Source organism: Alligator mississippiensis, chromosome 1 (genome assembly GCF_030867095.1).
Source record: "Alligator mississippiensis isolate rAllMis1 chromosome 1, rAllMis1, whole genome shotgun sequence".
In the NCBI taxonomy this organism is placed as follows: domain Eukaryota; kingdom Metazoa; phylum Chordata; order Crocodylia; family Alligatoridae; genus Alligator; species Alligator mississippiensis.
The window spans coordinates 200,210,895-200,221,383 of NC_081824.1; positions in this window are offsets into that span (position 1 = coordinate 200,210,895).

The window sequence follows — 10,489 nt, forward strand, 5'->3', positions numbered from 1 at the left end:
AAACTTAGTCTGAAGTCAAGCAGAAGGTAGGGCAGAGTGGCACCTTGGGGCACATCCAATGGAGAGTGCATGTAGAGTTTGCGGTGCCACAAACTACATACACTAAACATGCAGGCATTTGCTGTGCTACTAATATGTAGCATGACAGGCTTTTTTGACACGAGGAGATCCCAGTGTAAAAATAAAACAAAACAAAAAAACAGTTCCAAAAAAAATAAAAGGCGAGGGTAGCAGATGTGGTGGCTGAGCGCACCACCTGAAACCAGAGCCTGGCTGGTCGGAGCCATGCTCCAGCTGCCGACTAGGCTCCATGAGCTCGGCTTATGGTTGCTGGAGCCCTGGAAGCCCCCCAGGTAAGACTGCTGAGGCCAGCACAGGTGCTAGCCCCAGCCACCCCGTCCCCATCCAAGGTACCTTGCCGCATGCCAGAGCACGCGTCCAAAGGCATTCCCTGTGGACAAGTAGCAGTGGCACAACTATGTATTGCTGTTATTTGTCTCCTGGGAAACGCATGTGCACACTCACCTGGATGCACTGAACATGGAGGGTGCCCTTGGAGGCTGTTTCAGACAGACACGAGCAATCAGGGCTCATGGTGGAGGTGACCAACAAGATCTTTCCAATGAAAATTTCTTTAATTGCAAGCTTTCAAGCACAGACACCCTTTATCGGGCATCGGAGAAAGACTGAAAAAGTTCTCCTGGATACAAATTCCCGGTGGGCATGAGCTTTCACAGGCAAAAAAAGCTTTGTCAGATGCTACATCCTCCATCTGACTAAGTAGGCTGTTGCTTATGAAAGCTTATGCTTCTCTGAACTAATTTGTCTCTATCTTGCTACCTTGCCCTACTTTCTTTGTGAAAAATTCATAGCTATTAGACCACAATATAATGCAAATAGTGAGAGGGAATAAAGTGTGTAGTGAAAGCTGAACCATAGTTACAAGTTCATTACAATTCTCCACACACGAGTTTTAAATCTGAAAATTGTTCAAAAACTTGAAGTGGAAAATGCCGAAATGTGATCATGCCATAACCACGGCCCCATTTTTTGAGTATTTCATGGTGAATCAATGACGATAAATTATTATAGCGTGGCTATCATTTCAATAATATAGTTTGGTAACTATTTTTCATTGGAACATCTTGGTTTTTATTTGTACCCTTTTTGTAAGAAATGTAATATACTCTGGGTCTTGTCCTTTAGCCATGTAGACATTCATGTGTTGATTTTATTTTTTTAAGATTGCTTGAGTGAAGGGGATGGTCAACAAAGCATCTTAGAACTTTTTAGCTGTAATAGAAAGTGTGATGTGATCAAATACACCATTAATTTAATAAATCTGTAGAAGAATGCACACATACTTTTAAGCTGTGCAAGAGACTCTCCTACTAAATTACTCTCTTAGGGAATAATTTCCTAATCTAGGATGTTTAGGAGCAGCAGTTCAAAATGTATCTATTCTACCATTTAATTAATTTCACTTCTGCTGACTAAGGCCGGGAACTTCAGCCAAGAAAACATTCTTTGCACTTTTAAAATAATTTAAGCTTATGCAAAGTTACTACTGCAGGGCCAGTATCAGTGATGTAAGAAATCAGTTGGGAGCCTGGGGCAGCTGTGATCATGGAGACAGCAGTGGCTTCCAGCTACCACCATGCCTCAAGTGTGATGATGTGGCTAAGGCAGCAACTGCTATTTTTCCAGCCCCCTTCAACTGGTGCCCAGGGCTGCTACCTCCATCACCCCACCTTATTGATGCTACTTCCCAGAATTCATGTTTCTAACATTACAGACCTCAAAACTATCCACTGCCTTTCAGACTGATTACCTTAGTTTTGGTTATCATATTTCTAATCACAAAAAGCCATGCTTCTCTTCCAGGGCCAAAAATATTAGGATTCCTGGTCACTAGTGTTCTATTACTAGCTAATGAATAGTTGCATAGCCTACTGGGAAAGTATGTGACCGATTTTGTTTTTTTGTTTTTTTTCCCCTCCAGTGCCTCTTTCTCTGTGGGGCTAGCTAGCAGTCACTCCATAATGCAAGCAGTAATAGGATCTATGATAGAATTTGAACTCTTTGCCCTTCAGATGCTTATTGGTAATCTGTGTGGAGAGGTACAATTCTTGTAGTGAGAAGATTATACAACAATTTAAGAAACCACGATGACTTGAAAATTGTGAAACACCAAAATATATTTCTTATATCAGTTCTTCACACATTTTGCTTATGTGATCTACTGCTCATGCTCAGTACATTATGTGCACTTCTCTGTGCCCAATCCATAGAGGCTATAACAGGAGTTTCTCTTCAGCAGAAAAAGCACGTACTATTCTATGTAGGTCATTGGTTCACCCTCTAGCATTGGATTAGATGGCACCAATTGCACTTGCAGGTGTCCCATATTAACGTTGATGAAAGTTGAGAGAGATGTTTCTGACGAACAAAGATGGGAGGTCTAGAGGAAATGGCAGTGCCATACACACACCTGCTGGTATAGAACAAGTCTGTGTACCCTGCCATTGCTCCAGCTATTCCTTGCAGTATCCAATATCCAGAAGTCCACAAAAGGCTTTGGGAAGTGAGGGACTCTACATACAGATGCTTCCCAACTACCACATGTTATGGCTTCTTTGCAAAGCAGAGAGGGCTGCTGCAAGTATACTTTGTTTGGTAATTTAAATAGAAACTAACTGTTATAAGGAATATACTGAAGCACATCCTCTTGCACTCTTCAGAAAGGCTCCTGTAATTTAGAGGAGCTTCAGTCAAGCTATCCCTCTCTAATCCCAGGCAAATCCACTTCCTTTCTCCTAATTCTGCAGACAATCCACTGTGATATTTCAAAACTAAATAAAAATAGAAAAGTCGTAAATTGTAACTATAGTGGTAGTTAAGGGTGTGACAGGATATCCTCTATCCATTCAATACCTTTAAAGAGTGGAAACAAGTTAAGGGTTAAACATTGATTTTTAACCAACAAATTGCCTACAGCACTGTACCACTGACAATATACTCCAACACTTCATGAGGCTTTCCATTCCATCACCAACACATGCCAAAAAGCAGCATGCACCTCAGCTTCATTAAACATGTCCTCTGTTGCAAGACCTGAGAAAAATGTCCAAATGTACAAAATGAGTGGTGATCAGGAGTATTGATCTCTTCATAACACGATATAAAAGGTTATGAAGCAACAAGGTTTGGCATTCTTTTAAGTTTCAAAGTGAATGGTTTTTGCTGCTAAATTTAGTTTTTGTTTGCTAATAGTCTAAACTCATACTGCAATAAGACAAACCTTCAGTGACACACAGAAGTCTGCTTTTCTTTATTTTCTTAGGGCTTGTTTACATGAATTTTCTTGTGCAGCTTTAACTCTTTTGGTTTAACTTGTTGGTGTGCATGCAGTTTTATGGGTAGAAAAGCACTACAGTGAGTAGATGATAGAAACTATACCAATAAACCTATACTAGTGAAAACACTTGTATGCCACTATCCCTGCATCTATAGTAATTGGCTTATGCCAAACAAATAGAAGCACTCTGACCTGAAGGCCTTTCAGAGTAAATATATTTTCAAAGTATTTCTAACAGAATGACCTTGGCATACAATAATAAGGAAGCCTGTAATAGGGTGTACAAGACAGCACAAATTAGTGGGTGAAAAGAACAGAAAGAGCTGGCTATGGTGTGAAGGAAGGAGACAGGAAGAGTAATAGAGTGCTTTAAAGGGAAGAAAAGGATACCCTACTATGTACAAAAAAGATAGAATTCAACAGAGACCATTAATGATACGATGTAGTCACAGTGGCAAGGAAGTAAGATAATACAGCTATTTGGTCCTACTGGCTAAGGCAGGCAGTTTGAGAATGGATCAAGATTATAGAAATACATGAAAGATGGTAGTAAGGGTATTTTTTGTAAATGAGAAAGCAGTGGCAAGGTCTTCTGTACAACAGGACAGGAATTATATCAGAACTATCATCTGGATTGTGAACTTGCATAACAGGCTTTACTATGGTAGAAGCTGGAAAGGGCAAACTGAAAATGTATGAGGTAAATTTAGTAATGAATGAGTAAGACTGCTACCATGCAGAGAATACTGAGAGAAACAAGGGGAGGTTAAAGCACCCCTATGGTGCTGAACCTGTGGTCAGAAAGGTGAGGAAAGCCAAAAAAAGCATAATTCTTGAGGAAGAATATATGAAGACATCACAGAGGTCAAACAGAATTAGGCTAGCAGAGACAGTATTAATTCTGCCCCCTGCACACTGAATGAGCCAGAAAAAGTAGCCTATAAGCATGTAATTAAGATCGTATTATAATTCACGTGTATCAGGGGACAGAACAGTTTGCATGGGCAAATGTAAATCTGTCATTTCCTTAATTTTGATTAGCATTTCTGCAGCAAAAATAAGTCTCTTGACAAATGCATGGCATAGTTGCAACAATTACTGACCCTTTACCTAATTTTGTAGGAGGTATGAAAACCAGACCAGCATCCTGAGAGGGGCAAAAGATGTGTCATTTTCAGGCCAACCAAGGGCAGAGGAGGGGCGTGGATCACTCATAAAAGAGCAAGCAACAATGAAAACTGTGGACCTCCGCTCCCCACTTGCCAAGAACTGTGAACCCCAGAAAACTTCTGAAAGTCTGGCTACAGGGAGACACTCTGTCCTTAGGACTGCGTAAAACATTCAAAGTTTCTATAGTGTCTTAACTTAGGCTAGGTTTTTTGTTTTTTTCTTTGTCTTATTTTGTTGTGTCTTGACTTTGGTAAAGCTTTCTGTTGTTTCCTTGTCTTATGCTTAAAATTGTAAATTGCTGTACTGAATAAACACTGCCTTCAGAGAACAGACTATTCTTGTCCAAGCCATTTTTATGACTTCAGTACCGCCACCTAAATTCTATCACTAAGTTTAGGTAACAAGTGCATTAACATTTTCAGCCATCACTTTCCATTGACATCTGGTTTGTATTTAAAACACGTATGTTCACTCTTGTAGAAAAAAACCCAAATAATTTTTTATTTTCAGTAACAATACATAACATTTATACAATATTTCTTGTTAAAAACTCTCATGATTTTCCATACAGACACAAGAGGAAGCCTCTGAGTCACTATTTACTAAGGATTTTTGCTTCTTAAGTACAAAATGAAACAGGTTAAAGATGTTCATGAAAAAACCTTCAGGGTTAGGCATGGTGAGCTCAGTAAGATAAATAATGTAGATCATGGTTTATTCATTTCTGCTTTTTTACATATACCACCCTGATCACCACCCCCTGAAGTGGTATTGGACTCTGGACTGCTTGACATATACCTTTAAAAAAAGCATAATTTATCTGAGAGAATAAAAATAGTCCTAGCAATTCAGTCAGCCCAAGCTTATAGCTCTTACTGACAACTCTGTCTTCTGTCTAACTCCTTAGAACAGTGATTCTCAACCAGGGCATGATAGGAAATCCTGGGGTGCCTTGAGATCCTTTCAAGGGTGCTGCTGGGTACTACACGGGATGCGGGAGCGGCGAGAGAGACGCGCGGGTGAAAGCTCGCTGTGCCCCCGCTCCCCCGAAGCCCCCCAGAAACCCTCCAGCAGCCGCGGAGCCCCCCGCTGACCCCCAGCGCAGCCGGGGTAAGCGGGGCCTGTGGAGAGAAGGGGCTAACCCCCTTAGTGTGTATGTGGGAGGCGGCAGCTGAGTGGAGCCGGGCCGGGTCAAGCCCCGCCCAGGCCCCTACTTCGCCCAGCTCCCCAGGCAGCCACGCGACCGGAGCCGCACGAACAGGCTGCACAAACAGGCCTGCTTCTCTGCCGGCGCGTGAGTTAGCGCGGAGTTCGCGCAGGAGGGCGTGCGGGAGGGCGCCAGACCCTGCCTGCGCACCCCCCAGGGTAGACAGTCCCAGCCGTAGCCAGCCTACCAGAGGCATGACACGGATGGGCACGTGCCGCACCCCGAGGGTCCCCTCGGGCTCTGCGGCCCCCCCCTCTGGCACCTCAGAGACAGCCACCCAGACGGAGCCCCTGGTTCCAGGCTCCACGCAGACGGAGCCCCTGGCTCTCGGCTGCGGGGGCTGCCTGTCCCTTTTTCAGGCTCTGGGGCCTGGGAGCATGGCGACCTCCCCTTGCGGGGTCTGCTCCCTTTTGGGGTCTCTGTCGCGCCAGCTGGAGGAGCTCAGGCCACAGTCCACAGACTGCGTGCCATCAGGGACTGCGAGCAGGAGATAGACTCCTACTGCCAGGCCCTTCTCCCCCGGGAGGCAGAGGGTAGATCATAGTCTCCCTCCAGGCCAGAGGAGGACTCTGGGACCTCCTGCTGTGTCCAGCCAGGGGCATGGACCAAGGTGGTCAAGGGCCCTAAGGCCCGCCACACCAAGGCCCCTCCCCCGCCAGAACTGAGCAACAGGTATGCACCTCTTGCTGCCCCAGCAGAGCCTGCTGAGTTGCCGGCCCCCACAGGCAACATGGGCCTAACTGCAACTCCCGCCCCTGCTCTCCCCAAGACAAAACGTAAGGTGTTTGTTGTGGGAGACTCCCTCCTGAGGGGGACGGAGGGGCCAATCTGCCACCCTGACCCCTTAGCCCGGCAAGTCTGGTGCTTCCCAGGGGCCCGCATCCGGGACATCGCGGAGAGGATCCCCAAGCTCCTCAAACCCACAGACCACTATCCCATGCTCCTTATTCATGTGGGCACCAATGACACGGCTCAGAGCACTCCCAGCCAGGTCATGAGGCGCTACAGGGATTTGGGAGCGGGGCTTAAGGGTCTGGGGGCACAGGTGGTGTTCTCGTCGATCCTCCCAGTCTCAGGCTATGGGCTGAGAAGGGACAGGAGGAACTATGTGGTCAACCAAAGACTGCGGCGCTGGTGTCGTCAGGAAGGCTTTGGTTTTCATGACCACAGCCCGCTCTTTGGCGAGAGAGGCAGCGAGCTGCTGGGAAGAGATGGTCTCCACCTCTCTCCCCTAGGGAGGAGGCTCTTCTCAGCCAGACTGGCTGACCTGCTCCACCGGGCTTTAAACTAAGCCCGCTGGGGGACGGGGGGAGTACCGCCACTGCTGGCCCGCTGAACAATCCTTGCAAAGCCAGTGGATCACGGCACTCAAGGGAGCCCACCCCGGCCCCAGCCCTGGTAAAATCTGTGGGCAAGGAAGGAGCCCCCCAGGGGGCACTTGCCTGCCTGTACACAAATGCCAGGAGCTTGGGGAATAAGCAGGAGGAGCTCATCCTCCTGCTCAGTGCAAGCAATTACGATGTCATAGGGATCACGGAGACCTGGTGGGACTCCACCCATGACTGGACCACGGGGATAGATGGCTATACCCTGTACAGGAGGGATCGTGTAGAGAAAAGGGGCGGGGGTGTAGCTCTCTATGTTAAGGAAAGCTACGCGTCCCTGCAAGTCGATATTGGCGACCAGAGTGGACGGCTGGAGACCCTCTGGGTTAAAATCCATGGGGAACACGGCACAGGGGACACAATGGTGGGAGTCTATTACAGACCTCCCACCCAAAGTCCTGAGCTAGACCAGGAGTTTGCCCAGGAACTGGCTGAGGCAGCTTGCTCCAGGACCATGGTTGTCATGGGTGACTTCAATTACCTAGACATCTCGTGGGAGGATCGCTCAGCAAAATCTGAGCGGTCGCAGAGCTTCCTCTCGTGCGTGGATGACCTCTACCTGACTCAAGAAGTCTATGGGCCAATGAGAGGCAAAGCGCTGCTCGACCTGGTGCTGGCTACTGGGGAGGACCTAGTCGGCGACCTAGTGATCGATGGGAAGCTGGGTGACAGCGACCACGAGCTGATCACCTTCACCATCCGCCGAAAAGCTGGCAAGTCAGTCAGCAACACGGAAGTCCTTGACTTCAGGAAAGCCGACTTTGACAAGCTCAGGAGGCTTGTCAGTGAGGCCCTAAGGGACTGTGACCACAGGGAGAGGGGAGTTCAAGAAGAGTGGTTGCTCCTCAAGGGAGCGATCCTCAATGCACAAACTAAGTCTATTCCATCTCGGAGGAAAGGCAGCAAGAGGGCACAGCAGCCCCCCTGGCTCTCCAGGGACCTAGCAGACCTCCTGAGGCTAAAAAGAAAGGCCTACAAAGGATGGAGGATGGGAGTCACCTCCAAGGAGGATTATTCTGCACTGGTCCGGTCCTGTAGGGAGCAGACCAGGAAAGCCAAGGCTGCAACTGAACTCCAGCTAGCTTTGAGCATCAAGGACAATAAAAAGTCCTTTTTCAGATATGTGGGGAGCCGGAGGAAAAGCAGGGGCAACGCTGGACCCCTGCTGAACCAGATGGGGCAACTGACAACTGACGCCCAGGAAAAAGCCAACCTATTAAATAGGTACTTTGTGTCCGTCTTTCATCAGCCCCATGGGACGCCTGTGCCCGCTACAGGGCCGGGAAGTCCGGGTGAGGGTGATCCCCTGCCCTCCATTAATGCTGACTTTGTGAAGGAACATCTTGAGAAGCTGGATACCTTCAAGTCAGCCAGCCCTGACAATCTTCACCCCAGGGTACTCAAGGAGCTGGCGAGCATCATAGCCCAGCCTCTAGCGCGGATCTTTGAAAACTCTTGGCGCTCTGGTGTAGTGCCCGAAGACTGGAAGAAGGCCAACGTGGTGCCTATCTTCAAGAAAGGGAGGAAAGTGGATCCGGCTAACTATAGGCCCATCAGCCTGAATTCTATCCCGGGGAAGATCTTAGAAAAGTTTATTAAAGAGGCCATCCTTAATGGACTGGCCGACGCCAACATCTTAAGGGATAGCCAGCACGGGTTTGTTGCGGGTACGTCTTGCTTGACCAATCTCATTTCCTTCTACGACCAGGTGACCTATCACCTGGACAAGGGAGATGAGATTGATGTCATATATCTTGACTTCAAAAAAGCCTTCGATCTGGTGTCCCATGATCGTCTCTTGGAGAAACTGGCCAATTGTTGCCTTGGGTCCTCCACGATCCACTGGCTGGAAAATTGGCTCCGGGGTCGGACCCAGAGGGTAGTAATTGATGGAAGTCACTCATCGTGGTGTCCTGTGACCAGTGGGGTCCCCCAGGGCTCTGTCCTTGGACCCATACTGTTCAACATCTTCATTAATGATGTGGACACTGGAGTCAGAAGCGGACTGGCCAAGTTCGCTGATGACACCAAACTTTGGGGCAAAGCATCCACACCAGAAGACAGGCGGATGATCCAGGCTGACCTGGACAGGCTCAGCAAGTGGGCGGATGAGAATCTGATGGTGTTCAACGCCGATAAATGCAAGGTTCTCCACCTTGGGAAAAAAAACCCGCAGCATCCTTATAGGCTCGGCAGTGCTATGTTGGTTAGCACTATGGAAGAAAGAGACTTGGGGGTCATCATTGACCACAAGATGAACATGAGCCTGCAATGCGATGCTGCGGCTAGTAAAGCGACCAAAACGCTGGCTTGCATCCATAGATGCTTCTCAAGCAAATCCCGGGACGTCATTCTCCCCCTGTACTCAGCCTTAGTGAGGCCGCAGCTGGAGTACTGCGTCCAGTTTTGGGCTCCACAATTCAAAAAGGATGTGGAGAAGCTTGAGAGAGTCCAGAGAAGAGCCACGCGCATGATCAGAGGTCAGGGAAGCAGACCCTACGATGACAGGCTGAGAGCCCTGGGGCTCTTTAGCCTGGAAAAGCGCAGGCTCAGGGGTGATCTGATGGCCACCTACAAGTTTATCAGGGGTGACCACCAGTATCTGGGGGAACGTTTGTTCACCAGAGCGCCCCAAGGGATGACGAGGACGAATGGTCACAAACTACTACAAGATCGTTTCAGGCTGGACATAAGGAAGAATTTCTTTACTGTCCGAGCCCCCAAGGTCTGGAACAGCCTGCCACCGGAGGTCGTTCAAGCTCCTTCATTGAACACCTTCAAGATGAAACTGGATGCTTATCTTGCTGGGATCCTATGACCCCAGCTGACGTCCTGCCCTTTGGGCGGGGGGCTGGACTCGATGATCTTCCGAGGTCCCTTCCAGCCCTAATGTCTATGAAATCTATGAAATACACAATGTTAGCATTTTTAGGTGGGCAAAAAATGATTCACAAGATAATCCCAGAGGTTTTGAATAGGAATCTGTTGTGTTAAAAACACCAAGTGAAAACTAAGAGCTGGCTTTTTTGAGGGGTGCTTTGAGTGAGGTGCCCCAAGTCTAAAAAGGTTGAGAAGCACTGCTACAAAGGAGCATCTCTAGCTATACTGTGAAACCTGTGGCCGGGGTGGTTTTCGGTTGCTCGCCACCCCCCTGTGCCACCGCTAGCTTCACATCTGGCCGCTCACCACCTCACTCTCCTGCCGCTGGCTTCTTTGGCTGCTTGCCACCCTCCCCCACCCCGGCTTCCACAGGGCAGGGGCCCCAAAACTATTTCTTGCAGGGGGCCCCAAAAAATTGTGGGCCAGCCCTGTCTCTGGCACACACATGACCATGTATATTTGAAGGAAGGAACAACTATCTAAGTCAGG